The 11,011-nt window shown below is 30.2% G+C and overlaps 1 protein-coding gene across 1 annotated transcript in view; it reads right to left on the bottom strand.

The window, feature by feature from the left end:
* The window catches only part of LOC107439957 (F-box and leucine-rich repeat protein 7), a 156,915-nt gene extending 153,666 nt beyond the window's left edge, over positions 1 to 3,249 (bottom strand). The window contains exon 1 of the mRNA XM_071188143.2: positions 3,167 to 3,249. The gene's annotated coding sequence lies outside the window, so the exon portion shown is untranslated. The remainder of the gene's footprint in view (positions 1 to 3,166) is intronic.
* Positions 3,250 to 11,011: the final 7,762 nt, after the last annotated feature.

Consider the following 11,011-nt stretch of genomic DNA (forward strand, 5'->3'; position numbering starts at 1 on the left):
TAAAATATCCTCAGTAGTAGACGAATCACGGTTTGAATCCTCTTGCCGTCTTGCTAACCGCGGGAGGTTTTCCGCTCCACCTAACGCAAATGCGGGTCAGCACCATCAAAAAGTCCTAAACGATGGGTAGCTTGCCTCTATGCTTTATTCAGGAGCTCTCTTATCTTCTGGGTTGGGCTACGGAGTTGTGCATTGAAAATTGTAAACTCAGAATGGATATTAACTATATATATATATATATATATATATATATATATATATATATATATATATATATATATATATATATATATATATATATATATATATATATATATATATATATATATATATATATATATATATATATATATATATATATATATATATATATATATATATATATATATATATAAAAGAAAAAAACTAGCCTTTAATGAAAACTTTTTGATGGAACTAGTCTGCATTTGCGGAAAAGAAAAACTCAAAAACATCCCTAAGTTATTTAGGAGCAAAATTCGTGTAAACCAACCAAGGCAATGATTTGAACCTGGGTCACCCAGTTTGGTGGCGAGCGCTCTATTCCCTGAACTACCACAGATCTAATTCTTATATTATAATTATCAATTAATTTTGTTGCAAATACCTTTAATAATGTCATCTTAGCAATTATTTAACTGATATAGCATACTTTTTTGCAGTATGCTATCTTACAGAATCAAATATTTATAAATCCCCATCTGAAAAAAAATCAATTTAAACAGCTAAATAATGCCAACTTGAAAATTTTACTATGCTAATAAAAATAAATAATAAAAATTTATTTTTATGAAAAGCGAGTCAAAACTAACAAGTTTTCATTATATGTTAAATTTGTAAGTAAGCGAATGGGACAGAGAAATTGAAAAAGTATTCAAATAAAGTAAAATAAATTTTTTTTCCTTAAAATCACAGTAGTGTTTTTTATTTTTAATAGATTTTCGATAACGAAATATTTAATCTATTTCCCTTTCTCTCTCTCGTTTCTTCTTTTTTTTTCTTGGAAAAAGGTGTATGAAAATTACGGCCTCTGTGATTTGAAATACGAGGACAGGAAATCCTTAGGGAACAATAGAATAAAAACGGCAGTAATTGGATTCAATTTTTCAGATACGAAATCTGGGTGTTATTATTACAATGACATACTCGTCACTAACCCACCCAGTATTTTCAGGGTTACACCATATGGTTCAGAAACGGAGACGTTGACGGAGACGTTATAAAGAGTAAAAATCTAACATGAAAGTATTTTTTTCTGTAACAAGTTTATTCTTTTGATATTTAAATGAGTGATTTATATTACATATTGAATTTTTGGTAAGGCAAGGTACGCATTTACAATAGTTTTAATTTAAATTACTTTTAAGTTCTTGTATTTGCTACAACCCTATGAATTCCTAGCAATTGTGATTTAATTTAACATTTAATTATTTGATTTTTTTTTTTTTTTTTGATTTTCTTTTGTCAGCTTAAGTACGCAATCTCTTATATAGATAGTTTGTTTTTCAAATAAATAAATTAAATTCAATCAAAATAGATTAAAAAGAAATTAAGGAAAAAAACCTAATTACTTCCTCTTTTATTATTTAAAAAAATTAAGGCAGTCAGATTATTTTATTGTAATAGACCGACAGTTATGCTCAAAAACGTTACAGCAGTTTGCTAAAAATGTATTTCAAAAAAATAATAAATTAATAACTTAAACATAGCTACATTTAGAATGCGATCTTTGAAACCATAAGTAAGTAAGAAAAAAAATTCTTTAAATAATTAGGATTTAAAAAAATGCTGATTATGCACAAAAAAAAAAATTATCGTGTATTTAGATACTTTTTGTAAGCGATGTTGAACAGCCGACCCAATTATTTTAGACAATTGTGTGAAGTATCAATATCTTATTTTTTTGAGTCTAACTTATTTTATTTCAATACCGAAATGTGAAGAAATACACTATAAAAATATCCTAAAACTTAAAATTGATCATTTTTTTAAGTAATATCTAAAAATAAATAAAAAATTAATTAGTTGATTTATTTAGAAGTAATATATCGTATTTATGAATTAACTTTGTAAGCTAAATATTTCGAATTTAAAATCGTATTTTCTGATATTATTTAAGCATGTATCTCAAAAAGAGAATCCTAACATATTAAAACTTTTGTGAAAGGGAAAAAAATGATATTAACGAAACAGTTACCGTAAAAAAATATTATTTGATATTTTAAAAAATTCAATCCAAATAACTTATTATTTGATCTTAACCCTCATACCCAAATACTTAGATTTTATACCCAAATTGTGAAAAATACATTATAAAAATATCAAAACAATACGCGAAAAGTACTTACAATTAAATTTCATTATTTTTATGTAACAATTAAAGAAAACTTAAATAAGTCAATTAAATTTAATTATATGATGATTTTTTAAAAGTATTTTATTGTATTTAAGAATTTACTTCCTTCTAAGCTTCATATTTCCAATTAAAAAGTTCACTTTCTGACAATATTTAAATCTTGAGCCACAGGAGAATAACGTTCACCGGAAATATATTAAAACCTTTGTAAAAAGGAAATGAAAAGAAAGAATGAAAAAAAAGACATTAAAATTTATTATTTTTATGTAACAGTTAAAGATAACTAAAATAAGCCAATTAAATTTAATTATATGATTTTTAAAAAATATTTTATCGTATTTATGAATTTACTTCCTTCTAAGCTTCATATTTCCAATTAAAAAGTTCACTTTCTGACAATATTTAAATCTTGAGCCACAGGAGGATAAAGTGGATACCGCAAATATATTAAAATCTAAACACCGCAAATATATTAAAATCTTTGTAAAAAGGAAATGAAAAAAAGATGAGAAAAAAAAGACATTAAAATTTATTATTTTTATGTAACAATTAAAGATAACTAAAATAAGTCAATTAAATTTAATTATATGATTTTTAAAAAAGTATTTTATCGTATTTATAAATTTACTTCCTTCTAAGCTTCATATTTCCAATTAAAAAGTTCACTTTCTGACAATATTTAAATCTTGAGCCACAGGTGGATAATGTTCACCGGAAATAAATTAAAACTTTTGTAAAAAGGAAAGGAAAAAAAAAGAAAGAAAAAAAAAGAGACATTAACGAAACTGTTACCATGGGAAAACATTTCTAAGAGCATCGAAGTTTCTTGAAAAAAGAAATCCACATAGCAATCTTTACAGGATGCGACACTTACCACCCACGCATGCAAAGCTACGCATTACCCGTTCAGTTCGGTTTCTTTTGCACCTGATTGGTTAAAAAAAAAAATAGTGCAAGGAAAATTTTTAAGCAAAACATGAAAGTCGACATCCCGTTGAGAAACGCTTGTGCTTTTCACACGTTGACGAATGGTTTGTGAATAATTCATTGTAGTTCACGCAGAGACTTTGGCATCCCAGAATGAAAGACCTAGAATTCTCTCTCCAAGTCCTAAGTCATGAATACGAATAATTTTCGCACGACAAGTAACTGAAATAAATTCAGAATATTCCATTGGTGTTTAAGAAAGTAAATGTTCTTAATCAACAAAGATGATTTAAGAACTATTCCAAGCATTCATCTTGAAAGATACAAAGTATTTCATGCTGCTGAATTTTGTTACAGTAAGACTTTTCTGGGAGAAGTTCATTTTCTTCTTCGTCGCTAATGTAAACTCTAAGGCAAAAAATTTAAAAATAAAATAAGCCGCTTCGGACGTCCTTTGATGCACCTTAATAAAATCTTGTTTTGTGTAGTTTGACTTTTATTAATTTAATAGCATTTGTTAGAGTGCGATTGTTAGAAAACAAGAAAAAACAAGATATGGCTGGTACTGGCAACTGAAAGGGGCTACAGGTGGCACAGAGCAGAACTATCTATTATCTATGGTAACACTTCGCATGCTTTCACGAGAAGCTTGTGGATAGTAGCAGTAGAAGGAAGTACGGTAGTTTCTGTCTTGATTTTCAAATAGATCAAAAGCTTTAAAGTTAGGAAACTATATGGAACTAAAAACTGCATTAAGCATAGTTCTAAAAGAAAGCCGAGAAGAAATTTTTTGAAAATATTTTTGACTGTTGAAAAAGAATAAATATTATGGAAGGGGAAAATATCGTAATACAACTGAGAAGAGGAGGAAGGGAAAGGGGAGAGTCAAAATATGGAATCTTTCTTCTCAGACGCCGTCTTCGAGCGTTGCGATGGCGAATTGCGATAGCCATAACTATAAAATAACAAAAATGATCATGTATCGTAAAGCGCTCGACTCCCAAAACGAATTCTGCTCTCGGATTGAACTGACCACAGTACTGACTGTAACGAAAAATATCCTCAGTGTTTGAAGGATAGTGGGCTAAAAATCCCTTGCCTTCGAGTTAACCATGCGAGGTTTTCCATGAAACGTAAATGCGGATTTGCTCTATGAAAAGGCCTTCCGAAGTCAAATTTGTCTCAATATTTGATCCAGAGCCGCGATGGCTAAGGAGATAGAGCGTTCGCTTTCCAATGAGGCGAATCGGGTTCGAATCCCAGTCGATACGAATTCCGCATCCGGCTTGCACCGACCACAGTACTGACGTCAAATAGCCTTAGTGGTAGACTGATCATGGCATAGAGTACCCTTGGCTTCAGGCTAACCGTGTTAGGTTCTCGTTCTCTCCATGTAACGCAAATCCGGGTTCGCTCCATCAAAGAGTCCTCCACGAAGATAAATTTCTCCTAATACTCGATCCAGGAGTTCCCTTGTCTTCTGGATTGGGTTCAAAGTTACAAGGCTTTGGAGTTGAACATTAGCAGTCGTAAACCCATAAAATTGGGTCGGATCTTCAACGACGGTTATAATATAATATAATATTTGATCCAAGATTTTCATTGTTCATTTCAATTTCAAATTTGCAATGCTTCTGAGTAGAAATACTAACGGAAATCTGAAAATGATACTGCTGCTTATAGCCGGTTATAATGTAGAATTAAGCAAAAAATGCATATTCCCAAAACATGCAGATCTTAATAGTAATTACTAAATCTGAGACAAGATTTTTTTTACTTACACAGATACATTCTTAACGTTTCAAGGCTTAACATTCAATCTTCAAATAATTTAAGTCCCGCAGTGGACTGATCGTTAAGACACGGTTCCCAACAGATCACCGAAGTCAAGCATCACTGGCTCCAGTCAGTGTGCGGGTGGGGACCGACTGCGAAGGGACCGAGGGTGTGCGGTATTTTTCGCTCTACAGTTTTTTTTTCCTTTACCGATTCTCATTTCTATTTCGATTTTTTATTTTTATAGTTTGATGGTACATAAAATTAAAAAAGCGGCATTTAATAAATCTAAAAAAACACGCCTATTCTAGAAAGTTTAGCCAAAAAGGCATAAAAAGGGGAAAGACGACTGGGAAAAAATTAAAATGTGGTGAGAAATGTTAGAAGTTTTAATTGTACTTTAACTTTAGGAATTAAGTTGTTCAGTTTTAACAAATAGATATGTTTCCTTGAATTTACTATTATATCTTGGTAGATAGCTCTTAGCAAAAGCAATATGCTTCTTCAATCTTTCTTTACTACTTTTGAAATAGTTTCACGGTAGTGGCCAGACTGTTGAAAAAACTTACAAAAATAATTCTTCAAAACTTTTTTTCTCTTTCTTAAAGGTTTTCCATATTTTATTCTTTTTGCTGCAAATATACAAATAGATTTTTTAAAAGTAATTAAATTTATGAAATATGCGGTGGTTCAATTTAATTTTTCAAAAAACTTTGTCATATTCCGTCAGACAAGAAAAATAATTTTACGAGTGAGAAATTAAAGTAGGTGGATAGTAAAATTTACTTATGCAAAAATGAATTTAATTTCAGTTAACGTCAAAAATTAAATTAACCTTCAAAGAAAATTTCAGTTTCAAAAGGAGGCGTGACACAGTTCTATAATTTGAATTCACGAAAAAAATAACAGCATATCAAACTGCCTGTCCTCTGAGCTTTAAGAGTTTGAACCTTTTATATTTAATTTTTATAAATGTAAATGATATTTTTTTCTACTTTAAAAATGACACCTTAATCATCACTGTTAGAAACTTCTCGGAAAAATGGTTAAATGACACTATATTTAATTGCTATTTTACCATATTCATGTAAAGCAGTCAAACAGCTATAAAAAAGATGGTAATTCAAGTGTCAACTGTGAGAAAAGTCTTCTATCGACTTTTTTTCTCACCTAAAGTGGTTAAACAACCAGAATTTTGAGACAAACAATTACTAAATAATGTTGTTACTTTAGACCATTTGTCTTAAATAAATGACATTAATTCTTTTAAATCAAAGTAAAATTCATTTTCTCTAGCCAAATGTTGAAGGTTCAATTATCTCGTATTAAAGGCATTTATTTCTAAAAATAAATATTCGGTCTGTAATTTTAACTTAAGAGTTTCTTTTGAGGCAGTTAAGGATCAATACACGTTCTTCTATTTTAAAGTAGTTGATCCTTCACAGAAAATGAATGTAATTTATTTTTAAATTAAAATTCTGAAAGACTAACAATTACTAAATAATGTTGTTACTTTAGACCATTTGTCTTAAATAAATGACACCAATTCTTTTAAATCAAAGTAAAACCCATTTTCTCTAGTCAAATGTTGAATGTTCAATTATCTCGTATTTAAAGTCATTTATTTCTAGAAATAAATATTTGGTCTGTAATTTTAACTTTCTTTTGAGGCAGTTAAGGATCAACTATTTTAATACACGTTCTTCTGAAACACCACTAATAACTCTATTATTATGAAACATTTAAATCTATCATTCTTAAATGATACTTTAAAAATAAACACCTGATGTAACCTCTACTGATGTATATAAACGCACCCACTACACCTTAGAATGCGGTTTTTCTTTGATTATATTATTGTGTAATATGATATATCTTACAAAAGCAGCTTTCAAATCGACGTATCAAATAATCTCTGTAATTTTTGTCGTTGGATTCAGCCCTCGCATGAAACAGGTCACGGGTTGGTTTCTGGTGATTGGTTTGCAGGACCATTTGCCACAATGATTTGCATGAGTAAAGCCCAACCCCGGAATGACAAGATTTAAACATGCGCGTTAGCTATTAAAAACATAAGAATGGCAATGAAGAAACGAGAAATTATTCGTGCTTCGAATTTTTATGCGTTTCAAAATAGGAAAATTTTTGACTTAATTTGAATTAAAGATGAAAAAAAAGAAGAAATTATTACCTAATCAAGAAATTTTTTTCTACATATACATATATATTTTCACAAAATTTACTTCATTTGCATAATTTATAGATTCATTTAATTCAAAATTTATTTTTATCATGTAGATAAGATGTAACAGCAAAACAGTGAATGTTGAAGTTAATGAATTTACGCCATATTAATATCGCTACAAAAAATTTTATGACTTCAAATTAAACAGTTTTGTCCTCTTCAATGTCACACTTTGTTTCCTTTGATGTCACTATAAATTACATTGTTTTCTTTTACTGTCTCATTAGCACGTTTTGCTTCATTCAATAAAAAATTTTTATGTTGCATCAAACAATTACATTTTAAAAGTATTTACCCCTATAAATTATTTAAATGAAATTAACTAATTCTTTATTGATAGCTTTCATAAGTATACTAATGAACTCAGTTTGTAACTTTTAATTTTAAATAAACGTTTTAATCACACACAGATAAAATATAAAAATTAAGTTAACAAACATTTAAAATACATGTCTAGTAGATATGAAAATTTAAATTTTCAGTTAGTAGATAGTGGCCTGTAGACTCTAATAGCTTCCTAACCACTTTTTTTTTCTTCACAAATCTAATGATCAGTGACCGATATCTATGGGTCTTTTTCAGTTAATAGCCACTTATTTTAAAATTCTTTTTGTTTGGATTAAATTATATTTAAAAAAAAATTCAAATTAGAGATAATTTACGGTTATAAAAAGTTAATAAAACAATAAAAATAATATAAATATGTGATAAAGTTAATTAAGTATACTGATTTTGAAGAACTTTAAGTTGGGGCCGGGAAAGCTTTGTTGATATGCCGAACACACCCCGTGTAGTAAATGGTGACTGGTGTACGTTAAATCTGTCGGGTCACAAAGTTCTCCATGTCCACATATCAAATTATATCTCTGGGGTTTCTGTGTTGGAGATTGTTTGTTCACTGGTTCTGGCCTAAATTAAGATCTGTAGATGAATGAATGGATGTATGATGCCCTATAAACGGGTAAGACGCATGGGTGTGGTAGAAGTTGAATTCCTGGCCATGGATGGTGCAACTGGAAAAAAAAAAGAACAATCGTACCCCAAGTGCCTTCATGGCCTACCACAACAGCAACAACAACAGCAGAATTTTATTTAAAAATATTTGGGAAGGCAATATGTGAAAAACGTGAATAGTCAAAAGTGTAAATTGTTAATTCTTTTTCTTCAATGTCGAATTGATGGATTCTGAAGGATTGACACTTTGAATGGGGGCATTTTAATGAAAATTCTGCATTCTGGAGTCTTTCTGAATTGATGCATTTTATCCAAAAAAAAAAAAAAAAAAAAAAAAGCGATGTTAAAATGTGACCGGTTGTTTTATATAGTTTAAGTCGCCACTTTTTTTCTTTGGCTCGCCAAGTGGTGAGTGGTTATTTTCGGGTCTAATATCTATAGTAGAGTACTTTTTACTACAGATTATAGACTAAATCGAGTACTTTATTATGAAAGTCAGAAATACAGGCACGTTTGAACAAGTTTTTGAGAGAAGATAATGATATGAACAACAATAACGTTTGACGTAATTAATAACAATGAGTGTAGAATTTAATAATATTTTTTCAAGAAGGGAAATAAAGCAGCATGTGAAAAAGATACATTATTTTGAAGTGCATGGCAGGATATTTAAAAATACCAGAACTTTTCGTTTGTTAGGAAAAGGATACCTTAGCCGATGGTCGCTTACACATTGTCTCATAAAAGTAAGAAAGAAACAATGTTTGTTTTTCGCTTTTCAGAACTGGCACCAGAAATGAATAAAAATGTCCGTCATTTTAAGGTTTTTCATACAATATTACTAGTTTAAACAGCAGAAAAATGTATCTCCACAAAGGAATTTTTAACTCTTTATAAATATACAAGTTTTGTACTGTTAAGCATTTTAATAAAAAATTTGTTGTAATATGCCGTATTTGTTGTATCGAGGTTTTATTTTAGAACCGGTATTCAACTTTCAGACTTTGAGATTATCCTAAAGTGTTAAGTGTCATCACAAAGTGTTTATTTAGGCTTTTGGCCCTTTGTGCTTATCGTTTTCTTGAAAGAACCTCTTAATCGTAGAGGAAAAAAAATGGAATATCAATGCCTTACATCTTATTGAATCATACAAAATTGTTATTGTTTCGCTATTTTATCACAATCAAACGATTTTACTGAAATAATCAATGGTAAAGTAATGGGGGGGGGGATTGATCTTCTAAAATATATTCAATGAATAATAAAGAGCAAAACTATTTTAAATTACAAGGAAAAAAAATTGTAAAAAGAAAATTTTTTAATGACTTACCCGTGATTGTTAAAATCTGCAACCTAATATTATCTTAGCTGATCGGCTTGTGTAGGGAACTGTCCTTGCATTAGAAAGGTTCTGGGTTCGAATCCCGGGCAAGGCATGGATGTTCTTTCCTACTCTGTACAATCTGTCCTCACTGTGGGAGCGACGCTGGCCCACCTATTGTGCCCCTGAAAGAGAGGCCATCAAAATCACCCTGTAAATGCCTGAATTGACGGATGTTAACACAGGTGGGCATTGGAAAAAAAAATATTATTGCCGACCAGGTGGCCGAGTGGTTAGCGTGTCTGACTGCGGAGCCATTGACCACGGGTTCGAATCCAGCTCAGGGCATGGGTGTTTCTTTCTCTCTTTGTGTGCTATGTCCTTTCCTCTTTGTGTGAATGCGACCCGCCCTATAAATGGGTTTGTGGTTGAGTGACGTGGGCGACGCTGCTCCATCGTCGTGGCTTCGCCACAGGTGCCCACTGGGTAACGAGAAGAGAGTAGAAGTTCTGGCATTTCTGTGGCCAATGGGACAAACCCAAGTGCCCGCTATTAAAAAAAAAGAAGAAAAAAGACATTATTTTTAAAATTTAAAATTTAATTTTATCCCTGAAATATTTATTTATTTTTATTTTTGCAAGCAAACTGCCTTTAAGAATTAGATCTGATATAAAAAATTTTTCTTACCATAACTTTTGGAGCATTGATTAGGCAAATAATAATCAATTGCGGAACCCCTGTTAAAGTTCTAGGAAACGTTAGGATTCCGCAGAACCCAGGTTGAAGACCTCTGATACAGGAAATAAAACTAGATAACACTAAAATGTACAAAGTTGTTAATTTAGGAGGTACTGTTTTGGCTCTATATTTTAATTTTATTGATACTATTACACACAATTTTTTTCCATAAATTATGTTTTACTATTTCACTCTCAACTTCAATCAACTTCGGAATTGTTTCTTTGGCAATTAACTAAACGCATTTAATTTTTTTTTCTTCAAAAGATGTCGCTAACTGTAGAATTCATGGAGTGATTTTAGCCATTTTAAAGAGAAAACAATTTCGTAGTTACAACGAATACTTTCTAATAGAATTGCTTTTATTTGTTGGGCATTGAAGCGTGTTAGGATGAAATGTTATTAAAAGGTTACGTAAGAAATTATCAATGTTTGAGTAAGGCTTTCATGGATAGTATAAACTCTATTATTTAGTTTAATGAAACATAAAAAAGTAATTTTTTAAATATATTTTATGAACAATGCAGCGATTGTGTAGAGGTTTTGTTGCTTTAAACTTAATTATATTTGGAACTAAGTTCTTCAACCTTCTATAGAATAACAAATACGGAAGAAGAAAAATATATACAGACTTAGGAATAAGGATCCTATTTTTTTGTCAATTTAGCAAACTTTG

Source organism: Parasteatoda tepidariorum, chromosome 12 (assembly GCF_982258835.1).
Source record: "Parasteatoda tepidariorum strain Cologne lab strain chromosome 12, Ptep-v5.0, whole genome shotgun sequence".
NCBI lineage: Eukaryota > Metazoa > Arthropoda > Arachnida > Araneae > Theridiidae > Parasteatoda > Parasteatoda tepidariorum.